The sequence below is a fragment of the Castor canadensis genome, chromosome 10 (assembly GCF_047511655.1).
Source record: "Castor canadensis chromosome 10, mCasCan1.hap1v2, whole genome shotgun sequence".
In the NCBI taxonomy this organism is placed as follows: Eukaryota; Metazoa; Chordata; class Mammalia; order Rodentia; family Castoridae; genus Castor; species Castor canadensis.
Window position 1 is genome coordinate 87,779,286 of NC_133395.1, and position 23,231 is coordinate 87,802,516.

General features: G+C 67.6%; 10 non-coding genes across 10 annotated transcripts; all 10 read left to right on the top strand.

Annotated features, from left to right (window-relative positions):
* The first annotated feature begins 1,397 nt into the window (after window positions 1-1,397).
* Window positions 1,398-1,516, top strand: LOC141411644 (5S ribosomal RNA). The gene has a single exon (XR_012436484.1). It is a non-coding gene; the product is annotated as a 5S ribosomal RNA (ribosomal RNA).
* A 2,145-nt stretch (window positions 1,517-3,661) lies between these two features.
* LOC141411645 (5S ribosomal RNA) lies at window positions 3,662-3,780 on the top strand. Its single transcript, XR_012436485.1, has one exon. It is a non-coding gene; the product is annotated as a 5S ribosomal RNA (ribosomal RNA).
* Window positions 3,781-5,925: 2,145 nt separating this feature from the next.
* On the top strand, window positions 5,926-6,044 carry LOC141411646 (5S ribosomal RNA). Its single transcript, XR_012436486.1, has one exon. It is a non-coding gene; the product is annotated as a 5S ribosomal RNA (ribosomal RNA).
* Window positions 6,045-8,189: 2,145 nt separating this feature from the next.
* Window positions 8,190-8,308, top strand: LOC141411647 (5S ribosomal RNA). Its single transcript, XR_012436487.1, has one exon. It is a non-coding gene; the product is annotated as a 5S ribosomal RNA (ribosomal RNA).
* A 2,145-nt stretch (window positions 8,309-10,453) lies between these two features.
* On the top strand, window positions 10,454-10,572 carry LOC141411648 (5S ribosomal RNA). Its single transcript, XR_012436488.1, has one exon. It is a non-coding gene; the product is annotated as a 5S ribosomal RNA (ribosomal RNA).
* Window positions 10,573-12,717: 2,145 nt separating this feature from the next.
* On the top strand, window positions 12,718-12,836 carry LOC141411649 (5S ribosomal RNA). The gene has a single exon (XR_012436489.1). It is a non-coding gene; the product is annotated as a 5S ribosomal RNA (ribosomal RNA).
* Window positions 12,837-14,978: 2,142 nt separating this feature from the next.
* On the top strand, window positions 14,979-15,096 carry LOC141412881 (5S ribosomal RNA). The gene has a single exon (XR_012437723.1). It is a non-coding gene; the product is annotated as a 5S ribosomal RNA (ribosomal RNA).
* A 2,146-nt stretch (window positions 15,097-17,242) lies between these two features.
* Window positions 17,243-17,361, top strand: LOC141411650 (5S ribosomal RNA). The gene has a single exon (XR_012436490.1). It is a non-coding gene; the product is annotated as a 5S ribosomal RNA (ribosomal RNA).
* A 2,145-nt stretch (window positions 17,362-19,506) lies between these two features.
* On the top strand, window positions 19,507-19,625 carry LOC141411651 (5S ribosomal RNA). The gene has a single exon (XR_012436491.1). It is a non-coding gene; the product is annotated as a 5S ribosomal RNA (ribosomal RNA).
* Window positions 19,626-21,770: 2,145 nt separating this feature from the next.
* Window positions 21,771-21,889, top strand: LOC141411652 (5S ribosomal RNA). The gene has a single exon (XR_012436492.1). It is a non-coding gene; the product is annotated as a 5S ribosomal RNA (ribosomal RNA).
* Window positions 21,890-23,231: the final 1,342 nt, after the last annotated feature.

Consider the following 23,231-nt stretch of genomic DNA (forward strand, 5'->3'; position numbering starts at 1 on the left):
CCGCTTGCCCCCGTGGAACAGACATTCTCCCCGTGGACAACCTCAGGTGCCGGGACCCTCTGCTCCGCCTTGGAAAACCCACCTTCTGCAATGTATGCCCAACGCAATCAGGCCGAGCAGATTGACCCCCTCGGCCCGGCCCCAGTGTGTGATGGGGCTCTGTGCGTGAGGGCTTGCTCTTCCCCACCTACACCAGGCACGGCATCTAACACACACACACACACACACACACACCACGCAGAGACACCCAGACCACGCACGCACGCACGGGGACGCACCCTCCTCTCCCCCACCCCACACACGAGCAGCCGAAGGACAAGAGGGTATGGCTGGGGCCTGAGCGGGAACAAGCGAAGCCTTGGTTTGCGGCCCCTCGGCCAACTGCATCAGGATTTTTGTCTGGGCTCGGAGGCCAGAGGATCTCTGCCATTTGCTAGCAGGGCCAGGGATGGCAGGAGGGTGGGTACGGGGCTCAGCCAGGGCCAGTTCTGCTGGCACGATCCTGTAGCACGTGGCCGCGTAGCACGGGGCCGGGTCTGAAGGAGGCCAAGCAGGGGCACAAGACCCAGCAGCGGCACAGGGAAGAGGCCCAGGGCACCCAGGAGCAGACGAGACCCGGGAGTCGTGCGTGCTTGGCGTGGCCGCGGGCCCCGTGACGCCCGAGGACTCGAGTGCTCAGCCCCGTGTAGTGGCCGCGAAGGCCTGCCTGGGAGAAACGCCCCGGGAGGCCGGCAGGAACCCGGGATCGGAAGGGATGTGGAGGGGCCCCGGGTCGGAGGAGATGGCTTTGGCTGTGTTTGGTTTTGTTTCTTCTTCCCAAGATCCCGGGTGTGAAAGGGGCCAGAGGTGAAGTCCTGGGCTGGAAAGCCTCACGATTCAGCCCCGCAGCCCCAGGCCCTGAGTGTGGAGGAGGGCGGAGCGGGTCGGCGAAGGGCGCGGCTGCCGTTTTCCTGATGGGCTGGAGGGGCAGTGGCGCTTTCCGGACGAAGAGGACCGGAAGGGTCCCCGAGACCTCCGCTGGGAGCCACGCACCCACCCAAGGATACGGCTCCAGGAGGCGACGGAGGAGGGCGGCTGCTTGCCCTGGCCCGAGCTGTGCGTCCCCCGCCTTGGCCACAGCAGTGGACATTCCCAGAAGAACAAGCGCCCGAGAGCACTGAGAAATTTTCCCCCGAGAAAACTTGACCCTCGTCCTGGCAGCAGGACACCTCGGGAAGAAAGCCACCCAGCGGCCACCTGGGCGAGACCGGCTGCCCGAGCAGGCGCGCGGGGCCTCTGGCCGCTGGCCCCGGGCTGCCAGCCCCCACCCGGACTCCCAGCCGTGCCAGGAGAGCAGCGTGGAGACGCACGCCGGGGCCCTCGGCAGGCTCTTGGGGCTCCCGGAGGCGGCGGCTAGCGTCTACGGCCATACCACCCTGAACGCGCCCGATCTCGTCTGATCTCGGAAGCTAAGCAGGGTCGGGCCTGGTTAGTACTTGGATGGGAGACCGCCTGGGAATACCGGGTGCTGTAGGCTTTTGCTCCTCCCTCCCTCGCTGCTCCTTTTGTCTTCGGGGACTTCGCCACCAACCCCCCCACCACCACCACCACCCCCAGCACCACCACCACCACCACCACCACAACGACCCACCGTGACCACGACCCCGACCCCGTCCGGGCCACCCGCCAGACCCACGCACACCGAATCCTCACAGCTACGTCCCCGAATCCTCTCCCCTCCCCACACTCTCCTGGGGCGCGCGCCCGCGACACGGGTCACCAGCGAGGTTGGTCCCAGGCCACGTTGGGGACCGCTCCCCAACTGCCCTCCAGGCGGGCGGGGAGGGACGTGCGGAAGCCATGAGAAAGTGGGTCCTGCACCCCAGCGGGCCCCACAGCGGGACGCGCCACACCTGGGCTCGCCACAAGGTGGTGCACTGGGTCCAGGGCAAGACGCCAGGGGACAGAGAAGCAGGGAGCCTCAGTCGGGTGCTGCTCCACGTCGCGCTCCGTCGCTCAACCCAAGACAGGGCAGCCAGCGCGCGACCTCTACGTGGGATCCCGCCTCCCACAGCAGAGCCTGCGGTCACAGGGACAGAGGGCGCAGGCCGCCAGAGCTCCGGATGCCAGCGGCAGCTCCCCGTCCCGCTCAAAGGGAGGGAGGGCCGCCGCTGGCGCCCAGTCGCCTGTGCCACCCTCCGGGTCTCAAAGCACTCCTCAGTCAGCTCAAGGACCGGGGCCACCTGGCCTTCGGGGTCACATGGGCTTGGGCACGACGGAAGGGACCGCTTGCCCCCGTGGAACAGACATTCTCCCCGTGGACAACCTCAGGTGCCGGGACCCTCTGCTCCGCCTTGGAAAACCCACCTTCTGCAATGTATGCCCAACGCAATCAGGCCGAGCAGATTGACCCCCTCGGCCCGGCCCCAGTGTGTGATGGGGCTCTGTGCGTGAGGGCTTGCTCTTCCCCACCTACACCAGGCACGGCATCTAACACACACACACACACACACACACACCACGCAGAGACACCCAGACCACGCACGCACGCACGGGGACGCACCCTCCTCTCCCCCACCCCACACACGAGCAGCCGAAGGACAAGAGGGTATGGCTGGGGCCTGAGCGGGAACAAGCGAAGCCTTGGTTTGCGGCCCCTCGGCCAACTGCATCAGGATTTTTGTCTGGGCTCGGAGGCCAGAGGATCTCTGCCATTTGCTAGCAGGGCCAGGGATGGCAGGAGGGTGGGTACGGGGCTCAGCCAGGGCCAGTTCTGCTGGCACGATCCTGTAGCACGTGGCCGCGTAGCACGGGGCCGGGTCTGAAGGAGGCCAAGCAGGGGCACAAGACCCAGCAGCGGCACAGGGAAGAGGCCCAGGGCACCCAGGAGCAGACGAGACCCGGGAGTCGTGCGTGCTTGGCGTGGCCGCGGGCCCCGTGACGCCCGAGGACTCGAGTGCTCAGCCCCGTGTAGTGGCCGCGAAGGCCTGCCTGGGAGAAACGCCCCGGGAGGCCGGCAGGAACCCGGGATCGGAAGGGATGTGGAGGGGCCCCGGGTCGGAGGAGATGGCTTTGGCTGTGTTTGGTTTTGTTTCTTCTTCCCAAGATCCCGGGTGTGAAAGGGGCCAGAGGTGAAGTCCTGGGCTGGAAAGCCTCACGATTCAGCCCCGCAGCCCCAGGCCCTGAGTGTGGAGGAGGGCGGAGCGGGTCGGCGAAGGGCGCGGCTGCCGTTTTCATGATGGGCTGGAGGGGCAGTGGCGCTTTCCGGACGAAGAGGACCGGAAGGGTCCCCGAGACCTCCGCTGGGAGCCACGCACCCACCCAAGGATACGGCTCCAGGAGGCGACGGAGGAGGGCGGCTGCTTGCCCTGGCCCGAGCTGTGCGTCCCCCGCCTTGGCCACAGCAGTGGACATTCCCAGAAGAACAAGCGCCCGAGAGCACTGAGAAATTTTCCCCCGAGAAAACTTGACCCTCGTCCTGGCAGCAGGACACCTCGGGAAGAAAGCCACCCAGCGGCCACCTGGGCGAGACCGGCTGCCCGAGCAGGCGCGGGGGGCCTCTGGCCGCTGGCCCCGGGCTGCCAGCCCCCACCCGGACTCCCAGCCGTGCCAGGAGAGCAGCGTGGAGACGCACGCCGGGTACCTCGGCAGGCTCTTGGGGCTCCCGGAGGCGGCGGCTAGCGTCTACGGCCATACCACCCTGAACGCGCCCGATCTCGTCTGATCTCGGAAGCTAAGCAGGGTCGGGCCTGGTTAGTACTTGGATGGGAGACCGCCTGGGAATACCGGGTGCTGTAGGCTTTTGCTCCTCCCTCCCTCGCTGCTCCTTTTGTCTTCGGGGACTTCGCCACCACCCCCCCCACCACCACCACCACCCCCAGCACCACCACCACCACCACCACCACAACGACCCACCGTGACCACGACCCCGACCCCGTCCGGGCCACCCGCCAGACCCACGCACACCGAATCCTCACAGCTACGTCCCCGAATCCTCTCCCCTCCCCACACTCTCCTGGGGCGCGCGCCCGCGACACGGGTCACCAGCGAGGTTGGTCCCAGGCCACGTTGGGGACCGCTCCCCAACTGCCCTCCAGGCGGGCGGGGAGGGACGTGCGGAAGCCATGAGAAAGTGGGTCCTGCACCCCAGCGGGCCCCACAGCGGGACGCGCCACACCTGGGCTCGCCACAAGGTGGTGCACTGGGTCCAGGGCAAGACGCCAGGGGACAGAGAAGCAGGGAGCCTCAGTCGGGTGCTGCTCCACGTCGCGCTCCGTCTCTCAACCCAAGACAGGGCAGCCAGCGCGCGACCTCTACGTGGGATCCCGCCTCCCACGGCAGAGCCTGCGGTCACAGGGACAGAGGGCGCAGGCCGCCAGAGCTCCGGATGCCAGCGGCAGCTCCCCGTCCCGCTCAAAGGGAGGGAGGGCCGCCGCTGGCGCCCAGTCGCCTGTGCCACCCTCCGGGTCTCAAAGCACTCCTCAGTCAGCTCAAGGACCGGGGCCACCTGGCCTTTGGGGTCACATGGGCTTGGGCACGACGGAAGGGACCGCTTGCCCCCGTGGAACAGACATTCTCCCCGTGGACAACCTCAGGTGCCGGGACCCTCTGCTCCGCCTTGGAAAACCCACCTTCTGCAATGTATGCCCAACGCAATCAGGCCGAGCAGATTGACCCCCTCGGCCCGGCCCCAGTGTGTGATGGGGCTCTGTGCGTGAGGGCTTGCTCTTCCCCACCTACACCAGGCACGGCATCTAACACACACACACACACACACACACACCACGCAGAGACACCCAGACCACGCACGCACGCACGGGGACGCACCCTCCTCTCCCCCACCCCACACACGAGCAGCCGAAGGACAAGAGGGTATGGCTGGGGCCTGAGCGGGAACAAGCGAAGCCTTGGTTTGCGGCCCCTCGGCCAACTGCATCAGGATTTTTGTCTGGGCTCGGAGGCCAGAGGATCTCTGCCATTTGCTAGCAGGGCCAGGGATGGCAGGAGGGTGGGTACGGGGCTCAGCCAGGGCCAGTTCTGCTGGCACGATCCTGTAGCACGTGGCCGCGTAGCACGGGGCCGGGTCTGAAGGAGGCCAAGCAGGGGCACAAGACCCAGCAGCGGCACAGGGAAGAGGCCCAGGGCACCCAGGAGCAGACGAGACCCGGGAGTCGTGCGTGCTTGGCGTGGCCGCGGGCCCCGTGACGCCCGAGGACTCGAGTGCTCAGCCCCGTGTAGTGGCCGCGAAGGCCTGCCTGGGAGAAACGCCCCGGGAGGCCGGCAGGAACCCGGGATCGGAAGGGATGTGGAGGGGCCCCGGGTCGGAGGAGATGGCTTTGGCTGTGTTTGGTTTTGTTTCTTCTTCCCAAGATCCCGGGTGTGAAAGGGGCCAGAGGTGAAGTCCTGGGCTGGAAAGCCTCACGATTCAGCCCCGCAGCCCCAGGCCCTGAGTGTGGAGGAGGGCGGAGCGGGTCGGCGAAGGGCGCGGCTGCCGTTTTCCTGATGGGCTGGAGGGGCAGTGGCGCTTTCCGGACGAAGAGGACCGGAAGGGTCCCCGAGACCTCCGCTGGGAGCCACGCACCCACCCAAGGATACGGCTCCAGGAGGCGACGGAGGAGGGCGGCTGCTTGCCCTGGCCCGAGCTGTGCGTCCCCCGCCTTGGCCACAGCAGTGGACATTCCCAGAAGAACAAGCGCCCGAGAGCACTGAGAAATTTTCCCCCGAGAAAACTTGACCCTCGTCCTGGCAGCAGGACACCTCGGGAAGAAAGCCACCCAGCGGCCACCTGGGCGAGACCGGCTGCCCGAGCAGGCGCGCGGGGCCTCTGGCCGCTGGCCCCGGGCTGCCAGCCCCCACCCGGACTCCCAGCCGTGCCAGGAGAGCAGCGTGGAGACGCACGCCGGGGCCCTCGGCAGGCTCTTGGGGCTCCCGGAGGCGGCGGCTAGCGTCTACGGCCATACCACCCTGAACGCGCCCGATCTCGTCTGATCTCGGAAGCTAAGCAGGGTCGGGCCTGGTTAGTACTTGGATGGGAGACCGCCTGGGAATACCGGGTGCTGTAGGCTTTTGCTCCTCCCTCCCTCGCTGCTCCTTTTGTCTTCGGGGACTTCGCCACCAACCCCCCCACCACCACCACCACCCCCAGCACCACCACCACCACCACCACCACAACGACCCACCGTGACCACGACCCCGACCCCGTCCGGGCCACCCGCCAGACCCACGCACACCGAATCCTCACAGCTACGTCCCCGAATCCTCTCCCCTCCCCACACTCTCCTGGGGCGCGCGCCCGCGACACGGGTCACCAGCGAGGTTGGTCCCAGGCCACGTTGGGGACCGCTCCCCAACTGCCCTCCAGGCGGGCGGGGAGGGACGTGCGGAAGCCATGAGAAAGTGGGTCCTGCACCCCAGCGGGCCCCACAGCGGGACGCGCCACACCTGGGCTCGCCACAAGGTGGTGCACTGGGTCCAGGGCAAGACGCCAGGGGACAGAGAAGCAGGGAGCCTCAGTCGGGTGCTGCTCCACGTCGCGCTCCGTCGCTCAACCCAAGACAGGGCAGCCAGCGCGCGACCTCTACGTGGGATCCCGCCTCCCACGGCAGAGCCTGCGGTCACAGGGACAGAGGGCGCAGGCCGCCAGAGCTCCGGATGCCAGCGGCAGCTCCCCGTCCCGCTCAAAGGGAGGGAGGGCCGCCGCTGGCGCCCAGTCGCCTGTGCCACCCTCCGGGTCTCAAAGCACTCCTCAGTCAGCTCAAGGACCGGGGCCACCTGGCCTTCGGGGTCACATGGGCTTGGGCACGACGGAAGGGACCGCTTGCCCCCGTGGAACAGACATTCTCCCCGTGGACAACCTCAGGTGCCGGGACCCTCTGCTCCGCCTTGGAAAACCCACCTTCTGCAATGTATGCCCAACGCAATCAGGCCGAGCAGATTGACCCCCTCGGCCCGGCCCCAGTGTGTGATGGGGCTCTGTGCGTGAGGGCTTGCTCTTCCCCACCTACACCAGGCACGGCATCTAACACACACACACACACACACACACACCACGCAGAGACACCCAGACCACGCACGCACGCACGGGGACGCACCCTCCTCTCCCCCACCCCACACACGAGCAGCCGAAGGACAAGAGGGTATGGCTGGGGCCTGAGCGGGAACAAGCGAAGCCTTGGTTTGCGGCCCCTCGGCCAACTGCATCAGGATTTTTGTCTGGGCTCGGAGGCCAGAGGATCTCTGCCATTTGCTAGCAGGGCCAGGGATGGCAGGAGGGTGGGTACGGGGCTCAGCCAGGGCCAGTTCTGCTGGCACGATCCTGTAGCACGTGGCCGCGTAGCACGGGGCCGGGTCTGAAGGAGGCCAAGCAGGGGCACAAGACCCAGCAGCGGCACAGGGAAGAGGCCCAGGGCACCCAGGAGCAGACGAGACCCGGGAGTCGTGCGTGCTTGGCGTGGCCGCGGGCCCCGTGACGCCCGAGGACTCGAGTGCTCAGCCCCGTGTAGTGGCCGCGAAGGCCTGCCTGGGAGAAACGCCCCGGGAGGCCGGCAGGAACCCGGGATCGGAAGGGATGTGGAGGGGCCCCGGGTCGGAGGAGATGGCTTTGGCTGTGTTTGGTTTTGTTTCTTCTTCCCAAGATCCCGGGTGTGAAAGGGGCCAGAGGTGAAGTCCTGGGCTGGAAAGCCTCACGATTCAGCCCCGCAGCCCCAGGCCCTGAGTGTGGAGGAGGGCGGAGCGGGTCGGCGAAGGGCGCGGCTGCCGTTTTCATGATGGGCTGGAGGGGCAGTGGCGCTTTCCGGACGAAGAGGACCGGAAGGGTCCCCGAGACCTCCGCTGGGAGCCACGCACCCACCCAAGGATACGGCTCCAGGAGGCGACGGAGGAGGGCGGCTGCTTGCCCTGGCCCGAGCTGTGCGTCCCCCGCCTTGGCCACAGCAGTGGACATTCCCAGAAGAACAAGCGCCCGAGAGCACTGAGAAATTTTCCCCCGAGAAAACTTGACCCTCGTCCTGGCAGCAGGACACCTCGGGAAGAAAGCCACCCAGCGGCCACCTGGGCGAGACCGGCTGCCCGAGCAGGCGCGCGGGGCCTCTGGCCGCTGGCCCCGGGCTGCCAGCCCCCACCCGGACTCCCAGCCGTGCCAGGAGAGCAGCGTGGAGACGCACGCCGGGGCCCTCGGCAGGCTCTTGGGGCTCCCGGAGGCGGCGGCTAGCGTCTACGGCCATACCACCCTGAACGCGCCCGATCTCGTCTGATCTCGGAAGCTAAGCAGGGTCGGGCCTGGTTAGTACTTGGATGGGAGACCGCCTGGGAATACCGGGTGCTGTAGGCTTTTGCTCCTCCCTCCCTCGCTGCTCCTTTTGTCTTCGGGGACTTCGCCACCACCCCCCCCACCACCACCACCACCCCCAGCACCACCACCACCACCACCACCACAACGACCCACCGTGACCACGACCCCGACCCCGTCCGGGCCACCCGCCAGACCCACGCACACCGAATCCTCACAGCTACGTCCCCGAATCCTCTCCCCTCCCCACACTCTCCTGGGGCGCGTGCCCGCGACACGGGTCACCAGCGAGGTTGGTCCCAGGCCACGTTGGGGACCGCTCCCCAACTGCCCTCCAGGCGGGCGGGGAGGGACGTGCGGAAGCCATGAGAAAGTGGGTCCTGCACCCCAGCGGGCCCCACAGCGGGACGCGCCACACCTGGGCTCGCCACAAGGTGGTGCACTGGGTCCAGGGCAAGACGCCAGGGGACAGAGAAGCAGGGAGCCTCAGTCGGGTGCTGCTCCACGTCGCGCTCCGTCGCTCAACCCAAGACAGGGCAGCCAGCGCGCGACCTCTACGTGGGATCCCGCCTCCCACGGCAGAGCCTGCGGTCACAGGGACAGAGGGCGCAGGCCGCCAGAGCTCCGGATGCCAGCGGCAGCTCCCCGTCCCGCTCAAAGGGAGGGAGGGCCGCCGCTGGCGCCCAGTCGCCTGTGCCACCCTCCGGGTCTCAAAGCACTCCTCAGTCAGCTCAAGGACCGGGGCCACCTGGCCTTCGGGGTCACATGGGCTTGGGCACGACGGAAGGGACCGCTTGCCCCCGTGGAACAGACATTCTCCCCGTGGACAACCTCAGGTGCCGGGACCCTCTGCTCCGCCTTGGAAAACCCACCTTCTGCAATGTATGCCCAACGCAATCAGGCCGAGCAGATTGACCCCCTCGGCCCGGCCCCAGTGTGTGATGGGGCTCTGTGCGTGAGGGCTTGCTCTTCCCCACCTACACCAGGCACGGCATCTAACACACACACACACACACACACACACCACGCAGAGACACCCAGACCACGCACGCACGCACGGGGACGCACCCTCCTCTCCCCCACCCCACACACGAGCAGCCGAAGGACAAGAGGGTATGGCTGGGGCCTGAGCGGGAACAAGCGAAGCCTTGGTTTGCGGCCCCTCGGCCAACTGCATCAGGATTTTTGTCTGGGCTCGGAGGCCAGAGGATCTCTGCCATTTGCTAGCAGGGCCAGGGATGGCAGGAGGGTGGGTACGGGGCTCAGCCAGGGCCAGTTCTGCTGGCACGATCCTGTAGCACGTGGCCGCGTAGCACGGGGCCGGGTCTGAAGGAGGCCAAGCAGGGGCACAAGACCCAGCAGCGGCACAGGGAAGAGGCCCAGGGCACCCAGGAGCAGACGAGACCCGGGAGTCGTGCGTGCTTGGCGTGGCCGCGGGCCCCGTGACGCCCGAGGACTCGAGTGCTCAGCCCCGTGTAGTGGCCGCGAAGGCCTGCCTGGGAGAAACGCCCCGGGAGGCCGGCAGGAACCCGGGATCGGAAGGGATGTGGAGGGGCCCCGGGTCGGAGGAGATGGCTTTGGCTGTGTTTGGTTTTGTTTCTTCTTCCCAAGATCCCGGGTGTGAAAGGGGCCAGAGGTGAAGTCCTGGGCTGGAAAGCCTCACGATTCAGCCCCGCAGCCCCAGGCCCTGAGTGTGGAGGAGGGCGGAGCGGGTCGGCGAAGGGCGCGGCTGCCGTTTTCCTGATGGGCTGGAGGGGCAGTGGCGCTTTCCGGACGAAGAGGACCGGAAGGGTCCCCGAGACCTCCGCTGGGAGCCACGCACCCACCCAAGGATACGGCTCCAGGAGGCGACGGAGGAGGGCGGCTGCTTGCCCTGGCCCGAGCTGTGCGTCCCCCGCCTTGGCCACAGCAGTGGACATTCCCAGAAGAACAAGCGCCCGAGAGCACTGAGAAATTTTCCCCCGAGAAAACTTGACCCTCGTCCTGGCAGCAGGACACCTCGGGAAGAAAGCCACCCAGCGGCCACCTGGGCGAGACCGGCTGCCCGAGCAGGCGCGCGGGGCCTCTGGCCGCTGGCCCCGGGCTGCCAGCCCCCACCCGGACTCCCAGCCGTGCCAGGAGAGCAGCGTGGAGACGCACGCCGGGGCCCTCGGCAGGCTCTTGGGGCTCCCGGAGGCGGCGGCTAGCGTCTACGGCCATACCACCCTGAACGCGCCCGATCTCGTCTGATCTCGGAAGCTAAGCAGGGTCGGGCCTGGTTAGTACTTGGATGGGAGACCGCCTGGGAATACCGGGTGCTGTAGGCTTTTGCTCCTCCCTCCCTCGCTGCTCCTTTTGTCTTCGGGGACTTCGCCACCACCCCCCCCACCACCACCACCACCCCCAGCACCACCACCACCACCACCACCACAACGACCCACCGTGACCACGACCCCGACCCCGTCCGGGCCACCCGCCAGACCCACGCACACCGAATCCTCACAGCTACGTCCCCGAATCCTCTCCCCTCCCCACACTCTCCTGGGGCGCGCGCCCGCGACACGGGTCACCAGCGAGGTTGGTCCCAGGCCACGTTGGGGACCGCTCCCCAACTGCCCTCCAGGCGGGCGGGGAGGGACGTGCGGAAGCCATGAGAAAGTGGGTCCTGCACCCCAGCGGGCCCCACAGCGGGACGCGCCACACCTGGGCTCGCCACAAGGTGGTGCACTGGGTCCAGGGCAAGACGCCAGGGGACAGAGAAGCAGGGAGCCTCAGTCGGGTGCTGCTCCACGTCGCGCTCCGTCGCTCAACCCAAGACAGGGCAGCCAGCGCGCGACCTCTACGTGGGATCCCGCCTCCCACGGCAGAGCCTGCGGTCACAGGGACAGAGGGCGCAGGCCGCCAGAGCTCCGGATGCCAGCGGCAGCTCCCCGTCCCGCTCAAAGGGAGGGAGGGCCGCCGCTGGCGCCCAGTCGCCTGTGCCACCCTCCGGGTCTCAAAGCACTCCTCAGTCAGCTCAAGGACCGGGGCCACCTGGCCTTCGGGGTCACATGGGCTTGGGCACGACGGAAGGGACCGCTTGCCCCCGTGGAACAGACATTCTCCCCGTGGACAACCTCAGGTGCCGGGACCCTCTGCTCCGCCTTGGAAAACCCACCTTCTGCAATGTATGCCCAACGCAATCAGGCCGAGCAGATTGACCCCCTCGGCCCGGCCCCAGTGTGTGATGGGGCTCTGTGCGTGAGGGCTTGCTCTTCCCCACCTACACCAGGCACGGCATCTAACACACACACACACACACACACACACCACGCAGAGACACCCAGACCATGCACGCACGCACGGGGACGCACCCTCCTCTCCCCCACCCCACACACGAGCAGCCGAAGGACAAGAGGGTATGGCTGGGGCCTGAGCGGGAACAAGCGAAGCCTTGGTTTGCGGCCCCTCGGCCAACTGCATCAGGATTTTTGTCTGGGCTCGGAGGCCAGAGGATCTCTGCCATTTGCTAGCAGGGCCAGGGATGGCAGGAGGGTGGGTACGGGGCAGAGCCAGGGCCAGTTCTGCTGGCACGATCCTGTAGCACGTGGCCGCGTAGCACGGGGCCGGGTCTGAAGGAGGCCAAGCAGGGGCACAAGACCCAGCAGCGGCACAGGGAAGAGGCCCAGGGCACCCAGGAGCAGACGAGACCCGGGAGTCGTGCGTGCTTGGCGTGGCCGCGGGCCCCGTGACGCCCGAGGACTCGAGTGCTCAGCCCCGTGTAGTGGCCGCGAAGGCCTGCCTGGGAGAAACGCCCCGGGAGGCCGGCAGGAACCCGGGATCGGAAGGGATGTGGAGGGGCCCCGGGTCGGAGGAGATGGCTTTGGCTGTGTTTGGTTTTGTTTCTTCTTCCCAAGATCCCGGGTGTGAAAGGGGCCAGAGGTGAAGTCCTGGGCTGGAAAGCCTCACGATTCAGCCCCGCAGCCCCAGGCCCTGAGTGTGGAGGAGGGCGGAGCGGGTCGGCGAAGGGCGCGGCTGCCGTTTTCCTGATGGGCTGGAGGGGCAGTGGCGCTTTCCGGACAAAGAGGACCGGAAGGGTCCCCGAGACCTCCGCTGGGAGCCACGCACCCACCCAAGGATACGGCTCCAGGAGGCGACGGAGGAGGGCGGCTGCTTGCCCTGGCCCGAGCTGTGCGTCCCCCGCCTTGGCCACAGCAGTGGACATTCCCAGAAGAACAAGCGCCCGAGAGCACTGAGAAATTTTCCCCCGAGAAAACTTGACCCTCGTCCTGGCAGCAGGACACCTCGGGAAGAAAGCCACCCAGCGGCCACCTGGGCGAGACCGGCTGCCCGAGCAGGCGCGCGGGGCCTCTGGCCGCTTGCCCCGGGCTGCCAGCCCCCACCCGGACTCCCAGCCGTGCCAGGAGAGCAGCGTGGAGACGCACGCCGGGGCCCTCGGCAGGCTCTTGGGGCTCCCGGAGGCGGCGGCTAGCGTCTACGGCCATACCACCCTGAACGCGCCCGATCTCGTCTGATCTCGGAAGCTAAGCAGGGTCGGGCCTGGTTAGTACTTGGATGGGAGACCGCCTGGGAATACCGGGTGCTGTAGGCTTTTGCTCCTCCCTCCCTCGCTGCTCCTTTTGTCTTCGGGGACTTCGCCACCACCCCCCCCACCACCACCACCACCCCCAGCACCACCACCACCACCACCACAACGACCCACCGTGACCACGACCCCGACCCCGTCCGGGCCACCCGCCAGACCCACGCACACCGAATCCTCACAGCTACGTCCCCGAATCCTCTCCCCTCCCCACACTCTCCTGGGGCGCGCGCCCGCGACACGGGTCACCAGCGAGGTTGGTCCCAGGCCACGTTGGGGACCGCTCCCCAACTGCCTTCCAGGCGGGCGGGGAGGGACGTGCGGAAGCCATGAGAAAGTGGGTCCTGCACCCCAGCGGGCCCCACAGCGGGACGCGCCACACCTGGGCTCGCCACAAGGTGGTGCACTGGGTCCAGGGCAAGACGCCAGGGGACAGAGAAGCAGGGAGCCTCAGTCGGGTGCTGCTCCACGTCGCCCTCCGTCGCTCAACCCAAGACAGGGCAGCCAGCGCGTGACCTCTACGTGGGATCCCGCCTCCCACGGCAGAGCCTGCGGTCACAGGGACAGAGGGCGCAGGCCGCCAGAGCTCCGGATGCCAGCGGCAGCTCCCCGTCCCGCTCAAAGGGAGGGAGGGCCGCCGCTGGCGCCCAGTCGCCTGTGCCACCCTCCGGGTCTCAAAGCACTCCTCAGTCAGCTCAAGGACCGGGGCCACCTGGCCTTCGGGGTCACATGGGCTTGGGCACGACGGAAGGGACCGCTTGCCCCCGTGGAACAGACATTCTCCCCGTGGACAACCTCAGGTGCCGGGACCCTCTGCTCCGCCTTGGAAAACCCACCTTCTGCAATGTATGCCCAACGCAATCAGGCCGAGCAGATTGACACCCTCGGCCCGGCCCCAGTGTGTGATGGGGCTCTGTGCGTGAGGGCTTGCTCTTCCCCACCTACACCAGGCACGGCATCTAACACACACACACACACACACACACACCACGCAGAGACACCCAGACCACGCACGCACGCACGGGGACGCACCCTCCTCTCCCCCACCCCACACACGAGCAGCCGAAGGACAAGAGGGTATGGCTGGGGCCTGAGCGGGAACAAGCGAAGCCTTGGTTTGCGGCCCCTCGGCCAACTGCATCAGGATTTTTGTCTGGGCTCGGAGGCCAGAGGATCTCTGCCATTTGCTAGCAGGGCCAGGGATGGCAGGAGGGTGGGTACGGGGCTCAGCCAGGGCCAGTTCTGCTGGCACGATCCTGTAGCACGTGGCCGCGTAGCACGGGGCCGGGTCTGAAGGAGGCCAAGCAGGGGCACAAGACCCAGCAGCGGCACAGGGAAGAGGCCCAGGGCACCCAGGAGCAGACGAGACCCGGGAGTCGTGCGTGCTTGGCGTGGCCGCGGGCCCCGTGACGCCCGAGGACTCGAGTGCTCAGCCCCGTGTAGTGGCCGCGAAGGCCTGCCTGGGAGAAATGCCCCGGGAGGCCGGCAGGAACCCGGGATCGGAAGGGATGTGGAGGGGCCCCGGGTCGGAGGAGATGGCTTTGGCTGTGTTTGGTTTTGTTTCTTCTTCCCAAGATCCCGGGTGTGAAAGGGGCCAGAGGTGAAGTCCTGGGCTGGAAAGCCTCACGATTCAGCCCCGCAGCCCCAGGCCCTGAGTGTGGAGGAGGGCGGAGCGGGTCGGCGAAGGGCGCGGCTGCCGTTTTCCTGATGGGCTGGAGGGGCAGTGGCGCTTTCCGGACGAAGAGGACCGGAAGGGTCCCCGAGACCTCCGCTGGGAGCCACGCACCCACCCAAGGATACGGCTCCAGGAGGCGACGGAGGAGGGCGGCTGCTTGCCCTGGCCCGAGCTGTGCGTCCCCCGCCTTGGCCACAGCAGTGGACATTCCCAGAAGAACAAGCGCCCGAGAGCACTGAGAAATTTTCCCCCGAGAAAACTTGACCCTCGTCCTGGCAGCAGGACACCTCGGGAAGAAAGCCACCCAGCGGCCACCTGGGCGAGACCGGCTGCCCGAGCAGGCGCGGGGGGCCTCTGGCCGCTGGCCCCGGGCTGCCAGCCCCCACCCGGACTCCCAGCCGTGCCAGGAGAGCAGCGTGGAGACGCACGCCGGGTACCTCGGCAGGCTCTTGGGGCTCCCGGAGGCGGCGGCTAGCGTCTACGGCCATACCACCCTGAATGCGCCCGATCTCGTCTGATCTCGGAAGCTAAGCAGGGTCGGGCCTGGTTAGTACTTGGATGGAGACCGCCTGGGAATACCGGGTGCTGTAGGCTTTTGCTCCTCCCTCCCTCGCTGCTCCTTTTGTCTTCGGGGACTTCGCCACCACCCCCCCCACCACCACCACCACCCCCAGCACCACCACCACCACCACCACCACAACGACCCACCGTGACCACGACCCCGACCCCGTCCGGGCCACCCGCCAGACCCACGCACACCGAATCCTCACAGCTACGTCCCCGAATCCTCTCCCCTCCCCACACTCTCCTGGGGCGCGCGCCCGCGACACGGGTCACCAGCGAGGTTGGTCCCAGGCCACGTTGGGGACCGCTCCCCAACTGCCCTCCAGGCGGGCGGGGAGGGACGTGCGGAAGCCATGAGAAAGTGGGTCCTGCACCCCAGCGGGCCCCACAGCGGGACGCGCCACACCTGGGCTCGCCACAAGGTGGTGCACTGGGTCCAGGGCAAGACGCCAGGGGACAGAGAAGCAGGGAGCCTCAGTCGGGTGCTGCTCCACGTCGCGCTCCGTCGCTCAACCCAAGACAGGGCAGCCAGCGCGCGACCTCTACGTGGGATCCCGCCTCCCACGGCAGAGCCTGCGGTCACAGTGACAGAGGGCGCAGGCCGCCAGAGCTCCGGATGCCAGCGGCAGCTCCCCGTCCCGCTCAAAGGGAGGGAGGGCCGCCGCTGGCGCCCAGTCGCCTGTGCCACCCTCCGGGTCTCAAAGCACTCCTCAGTCAGCTCAACGGACCGGGGCCACCTGGCCTTTGGGGTCACATGGGCTTGGGCACGACGGAAGGGACCGCTTGCCCCCGTGGAACAGACATTCTCCCCGTGGACAACCTCAGGTGCCGGGACCCTCTGCTCCGCCTTGGAAAACCCACCTTCTGCAATGTATGCCCAACGCAATCAGGCCGAGCAGATTGACCCCCTCGGCCCGGCCCCAGTGTGTGATGGGGCTCTGTGCGTGAGGGCTTGCTCTTCCCCACCTACACCAGGCACGGCATCTAACACACACACACACACACACACACACCACGCAGAGACACCCAGACCACGCACGCACGCACGGGGACGCACCCTCCTCTCCCCCACCCCACACACGAGCAGCCGAAGGACAAGAGGGTATGGCTGGGGCCTGAGCGGGAACAAGCGAAGCCTTGGTTTGCGGCCCCTCGGCCAACTGCATCAGGATTTTTGTCTGGGCTCGGAGGCCAGAGGATCTCTGCCATTTGCTAGCAGGGCCAGGGATGGCAGGAGGGTGGGTACGGGGCTCAGCCAGGGCCAGTTCTGCTGGCACGATCCTGTAGCACGTGGCCGCGTAGCACGGGGCCGGGTCTGAAGGAGGCCAAGCAGGGGCACAAGACCCAGCAGCGGCACAGGGAAGAGGCCCAGGGCACCCAGGAGCAGACGAGACCCGGGAGTCGTGCGTGCTTGGCGTGGCCGCGGGCCCCGTGACGCCCGAGGACTCGAGTGCTCAGCCCCGTGTAGTGGCCGCGAAGGCCTGCCTGGGAGAAACGCCCCGGGAGGCCGGCAGGAACCCGGGATCGGAAGGGATGTGGAGGGGCCCCGGGTCGGAGGAGATGGCTTTGGCTGTGTTTGGTTTTGTTTCTTCTTCCCAAGATCCCGGGTGTGAAAGGGGCCAGAGGTGAAGTCCTGGGCTGGAAAGCCTCACGATTCAGCCCCGCAGCCCCAGGCCCTGAGTGTGGAGGAGGGCGGAGCGGGTCGGCGAAGGGCGCGGCTGCCGTTTTCATGATGGGCTGGAGGGGCAGTGGCGCTTTCCGGACGAAGAGGACCGGAAGGGTCCCCGAGACCTCCGCTGGGAGCCACGCACCCACCCAAGGATACGGCTCCAGGAGGCGACGGAGGAGGGCGGCTGCTTGCCCTGGCCCGAGCTGTGCGTCCCCCGCCTTGGCCACAGCAGTGGACATTCCCAGAAGAACAAGCGCCCGAGAGCACTGAGAAATTTTCCCCCGAGAAAACTTGACCCTCGTCCTGGCAGCAGGACACCTCGGGAAGAAAGCCACCCAGCGGCCACCTGGGCGAGACCGGCTGCCCGAGCAGGCGCGCGGGGCCTCTGGCCGCTGGCCCCGGGCTGCCAGCCCCCACCCGGACTCCCAGCCGTGCCAGGAGAGCAGCGTGGATACGCACGCCGGGGCCCTCGGCAGGCTCTTGGGGCTCCCGGAGGCGGCGGCTAGCGTCTACGGCCATACCACCCTGAACGCGCCCGATCTCGTCTGATCTCGGAAGCTAAGCAGGGTCGGGCCTGGTTAGTACTTGGATGGGAGACCGCCTGGGAATACCGGGTGCTGTAGGCTTTTGCTCCTCCCTCCCTCGCTGCTCCTTTTGTCTTCGGGGACTTCGCCACCACCCCCCCCACCACCACCACCACCCCCAGCACCACCACCACCACCACCACCACAACGACCCACCGTGACCACGACCCCGACCCCGTCCGGGCCACCCGCCAGACCCACGCACACCGAATCCTCACAGCTACGTCCCCGAATCCTCTCCCCTCCCCACACTCTCCTGGGGCGCGCGCCCGCGACACGGTTCACCAGCGAGGTTGGTCCCAGGCCACGTTGGGGACCGCTCCCCAACTGCCCTCCAGGCGGGCGGGGAGGGACGTGCGGAAGCCATGAGAAAGTGGGTCCTGCACCCCAGCGGGCCCCACAGCGGGACGCGCCACACCTGGGCTCGCCACAAGGTGGTGCACTGGGTCCAGGGCAAGACGCCAGGGGACAGAGAAGCAGGGAGCCTCAGTCGGGTGCTGCTCCACGTCGCGCTCCGTCGCTCAACCCAAGACAGGGCAGCCAGCGCGCGACCTCTACGTGGGATCCCGCCTCCCACAGCAGAGCCTGCGGTCACAGGGACAGAGGGCGCAGGCCGCCAGAGCTCCGGATGCCAGCGGCAGCTCCCCGTCCCGCTCAAAGGGAGGGAGGGCCGCCGCTGGCGCCCAGTCGCCTGTGCCACCCTCCGGGTCTCAAAGCACTCCTCAGTCAGCTCAAGGACCGGGGCCACCTGGCCTTCGGGGTCACATGGGCTTGGGCACGACGGAAGGGACCGCTTGCCCCCGTGGAACAGACATTCTCCCCGTGGACAACCTCAGGTGCCGGGACCCTCTGCTCCGCCTTGGAAAACCCACCTTCTGCAATGTATGCCCAACGCAATCAGGCCGAGCAGATTGACCCCCTCGGCCCGGCCCCAGTGTGTGATGGGGCTCTGTGCGTGAGGGCTTGCTCTTCCCCACCTACACCAGGCACGGCATCTAACACACACACACACACACACACACACCACGCAGAGACACCCAGACCACGCACGCACGCACGGGGACGCACCCTCCTCTCCCCCACCCCACACACGAGCAGCCGAAGGACAAGAGGGTATGGCTGGGGCCTGAGCGGGAACAAGCGAAGCCTTGGTTTGCGGCCCCTCGGCCAACTGCATCAGGATTTTTGTCTGGGCTCGGAGGCCAGAGGATCTCTGCCATTTGCTAGCAGGGCCAGGGATGGCAGGAGGGTGGGTACGGGGCTCAGCCAGGGCCAGTTCTGCTGGCACGATCCTGTAGCACGTGGCCGCGTAGCACGGGGCCGGGTCTGAAGGAGGCCAAGCAGGGGCACAAGACCCAGCAGCGGCACAGGGAAGAGGCCCAGGGCACCCAGGAGCAGACGAGACCCGGGAGTCGTGCGTGCTTGGCGTGGCCGCGGGCCCCGTGACGCCCGAGGAATCGAGTGCTCAGCCCCGTGTAGTGGCCGCGAAGGCCTGCCTGGGAGAAACGCCCCGGGAGGCCGGCAGGAACCCGGGATCAGAAGGGATGTGGAGGGGCCCCGGGTCGGAGGAGATGGCTTTGGCTGTGTTTGGTTTTGTTTCTTCTTCCCAAGATCCCGGGTGTGAAAGGGGCCAGAGGTGAAGTCCTGGGCTGGAAAGCCTCACGATTCAGCCCCGCAGCCCCAGGCCCTGAGTGTGGAGGAGGGCGGAGCGGGTCGGCGAAGGGCGCGGCTGCCGTTTTCATGATGGGCTGGAGGGGCAGTGGCGCTTTCCGGACGAAGAGGACCGGAAGGGTCCCCGAGACCTCCGCTGGGAGCCACGCACCCACCCAAGGATACGGCTCCAGGAGGCGACGGAGGAGGGCGGCTGCTTGCCCTGGCCCGAGCTGTGCGTCCCCCGCCTTGGCCACAGCAGTGGACATTCCCAGAAGAACAAGCGCCCGAGAGCACTGAGAAATTTTCCCCCGAGAAAACTTGACCCTCGTCCTGGCAGCAGGACACCTCGGGAAGAAAGCCACCCAGCGGCCACCTGGGCGAGACCGGCTGCCCGAGCAGGCGCGCGGGGCCTCTGGCCGCTGGCCCCGGGCTGCCAGCCCCCACCCGGACTCCCAGCCGTGCCAGGAGAGCAGCGTGGAGACGCACGCCGGGGCCCTCGGCAGGCTCTTGGGGCTCCCGGAGGCGGCGGCTAGCGTCTACGGCCATACCACCCTGAACGCGCCCGATCTCGTCTGATCTCGGAAGCTAAGCAGGGTCGGGCCTGGTTAGTACTTGGATGGGAGACCGCCTGGGAATACCGGGTGCTGTAGGCTTTTGCTCCTCCCTCCCTCGCTGCTCCTTTTGTCTTCGGGGACTTCGCCACCACCCCCCCCACCACCACCACCACCCCCAGCACCACCACCACCACCACCACCACAACGACCCACCGTGACCACGACCCCGACCCCGTCCGGGCCACCCGCCAGACCCACGCACACCGAATCCTCACAGCTACGTCCCCGAATCCTCTCCCCTCCCCACACTCTCCTGGGGCGCGCGCCCGCGACACGGGTCACCAGCGAGGTTGGTCCCAGGCCACGTTGGGGACCGCTCCCCAACTGCCCTCCAGGCGGGCGGGGAGGGACGTGCGGAAGCCATGAGAAACTGGGTCCTGCACCCCAGCGGGCCCCACAGCGGGACGCGCCACACCTGGGCTCGCCACAAGGTGGTGCACTGGGTCCAGGGCAAGACGCCAGGGGACAGAGAAGCAGGGAGCCTCAGTCGGGTGCTGCTCCACGTCGCGCTCCGTCGCTCAACCCAAGACAGGGCAGCCAGCGCGCGACCTCTACGTGGGATCCCGCCTCCCACGGCAGAGCCTGCGGTCACAGGGACAGAGGGCGCAGGCCGCCAGAGCTCCGGATGCCAGCGGCAGCTCCCCGTCCCGCTCAAAGGGAGGGAGGGCCGCCGCTGGCGCCCAGTCGCCTGTGCCACCCTCCGGGTCTCAAAGCACTCCTCAGTCAGCTCAAGGACCGGGGCCACCTGGCCTTCGGGGTCACATGGGCTTGGGCACGACGGAAGGGACCGCTTGCCCCCGTGGAACAGACATTCTCCCCGTGGACAACCTCAGGTGCCGGGACCCTCTGCTCCGCCTTGGAAAACCCACCTTCTGCAATGTATGCCCAACGCAATCAGGCCGAGCAGATTGACCCCCTCGGCCCGGCCCCAGTGTGTGATGGGGCTCTGTGCGTGAGGGCTTGCTCTTCCCCACCTACACCAGGCACGGCATCTAACACACACACACACACACACACACACCACGCAGAGACACCCAGACCACGCACGCACGCACGGGGACGCACCCTCCTCTCCCCCACCCCACACACGAGCAGCCGAAGGACAAGAGGGTATGGCTGGGGCCTGAGCGGGAACAAGCGAAGCCTTGGTTTGCGGCCCCTCGGCCAACTGCATCAGGATTTTTGTCTGGGCTCGGAGGCCAGAGGATCTCTGCCATTTGCTAGCAGGGCCAGGGATGGCAGGAGGGTGGGTACGGGGCTCAGCCAGGGCCAGTTCTGCTGGCACGATCCTGTAGCACGTGGCCGCGTAGCACGGGGCCGGGTCTGAAGGAGGCCAAGCAGGGGCACAAGACCCAGCAGCGGCACAGGGAAGAGGCCCAGGGCACCCAGGAGCAGACGAGACCCGGGAGTCGTGCGTGCTTGGCGTGGCCGCGGGCCCCGTGACGCCCGAGGACTCGAGTGCTCAGCCCCGTGTAGTGGCCGCGAAGGCCTGCCTGGGAGAAACGCCCCGGGAGGCCGGCAGGAACCCGGGATCGGAAGGGATGTGGAGGGGCCCCGGGTCGGAGGAGATGGCTTTGGCTGTGTTTGGTTTTGTTTCTTCTTCCCAAGATCCCGGGTGTGAAAGGGGCCAGAGGTGAAGTCCTGGGCTGGAAAGCCTCACGATTCAGCCCCGCAGCCCCAGGCCCTGAGTGTGGAGGAGGGCGGAGCGGGTCGGCGAAGGGCGCGGCTGCCGTTTTCCTGATGGGCTGGAGGGGCAGTGGCGCTTTCCGGACGAAGAGGACCGGAAGGGTCCCCGAGACCTCCGCTGGGAGCCACGCACCCACCCAAGGATACGGCTCCAGGAGGCGACGGAGGAGGGCGGCTGCTTGCCCTGGCCCGAGCTGTGCGTCCCCCGCCTTGGCCACAGCAGTGGACATTCCCAGAAGAACAAGCGCCCGAGAGCACTGAGAAATTTTCCCCCGAGAAAACTTGACCCTCGTCCTGGCAGCAGGACACCTCGGGAAGAAAGCCACCCAGCGGCCACCTGGGCGAGACCGGCTGCCCGAGCAGGCGCGCGGGGCCTCTGGCCGCTGGCCCCGGGCTGCCAGCCCCCACCCGGACTCCCAGCCGTGCCAGGAGAGCAGCGTGGAGACGCACGCCGGGGCCCTCGGCAGGCTCTTGGGGCTCCCGGAGGCGGCGGCTAGCGTCTACGGCCATACCACCCTGAACGCGCCCGATCTCGTCTGATCTCGGAAGCTAAGCAGGGTCGGGCCTGGTTAGTACTTGGATGGGAGACCGCCTGGGAATACCGGGTGCTGTAGGCTTTTGCTCCTCCCTCCCTCGCTGCTCCTTTTGTCTTCGGGGACTTCGCCACCACCCCCCCCACCACCACCACCACCCCCAGCACCACCACCACCACCACCACCACAACGACCCACCGTGACCACGACCCCGACCCCGTCCGGGCCACCCGCCAGACCCACGCACACCGAATCCTCACAGCTACGTCCCCGAATCCTCTCCCCTCCCCACACTCTCCTGGGGCGCGCGCCCGCGACACGGGTCACCAGCGAGGTTGGTCCCAGGCCACGTTGGGGACCGCTCCCCAACTGCCCTCCAGGCGGGCGGGGAGGGACGTGCGGAAGCCATGAGAAAGTGGGTCCTGCACCCCAGCGGGCCCCACAGCGGGACGCGCCACACCTGGGCTCGCCACAAGGTGGTGCACTGGGTCCAGGGCAAGACGCCAGGGGACAGAGAAGCAGGGAGCCTCAGTCGGGTGCTGCTCCACGTCGCGCTCCGTCGCTCAACCCAAGACAGGGCAGCCAGCGCGCGACCTCTACGTGGGATCCCGCCTCCCACGGCAGAGCCTGCGGTCACAGGGACAGAGGGCGCAGGCCACCAGAGCTCCGGATGCCAGCGGCAGCTCCCCGTCCCGCTCAAAGGGAGGGAGGGCCGCCGCTGGCGCCCAGTCGCCTGTGCCACCCTCCGGGTCTCAAAGCACTCCTCAGTCAGCTCAAGGACCGGGGCCACCTGGCCTTCGGGGTCACATGGGCTTGGGCACGACGGAAGGGACCGCTTGCCCCCGTGGAACAGACATTCTCCCCGTGGACAACCTCAGGTGCCGGGACCCTCTGCTCCGCCTTGGAAAACCCACCTTCTGCAATGTATGCCCAACGCAATCAGGCCGAGCAGATTGACCCCCTCGGCCCGGCCCCAGTGTGTGATGGGGCTCTGTGCGTGAGGGCTTGCTCTTCCCCACCTACACCAGGCACGGCATCTAACACACACACACACACACACACACACCACGCAGAGACACCCAGACCATGCACGCACGCACGGGGACGCACCCTCCTCTCCCCCACCCCACACACGAGCAGCCGAAGGACAAGAGGGTATGGCTGGGGCCTGAGCGGGAACAAGCGAAGCCTTGGTTTGCGGCCCCTCGGCCAACTGCATCAGGATTTTTGTCTGGGCTCGGAGGCCAGAGGATCTCTGCCATTTGCTAGCAGGGCCAGGGATGGCAGGAGGGTGGGTACGGGGCTCAGCCAGGGCCAGTTCTGCTGGCACGATCCTGTAGCACGTGGCCGCGTAGCACGGGGCCGGGTCTGAAGGAGGCCAAGCAGGGGCACAAGACCCAGCAGCGGCACAGGGAAGAGGCCCAGG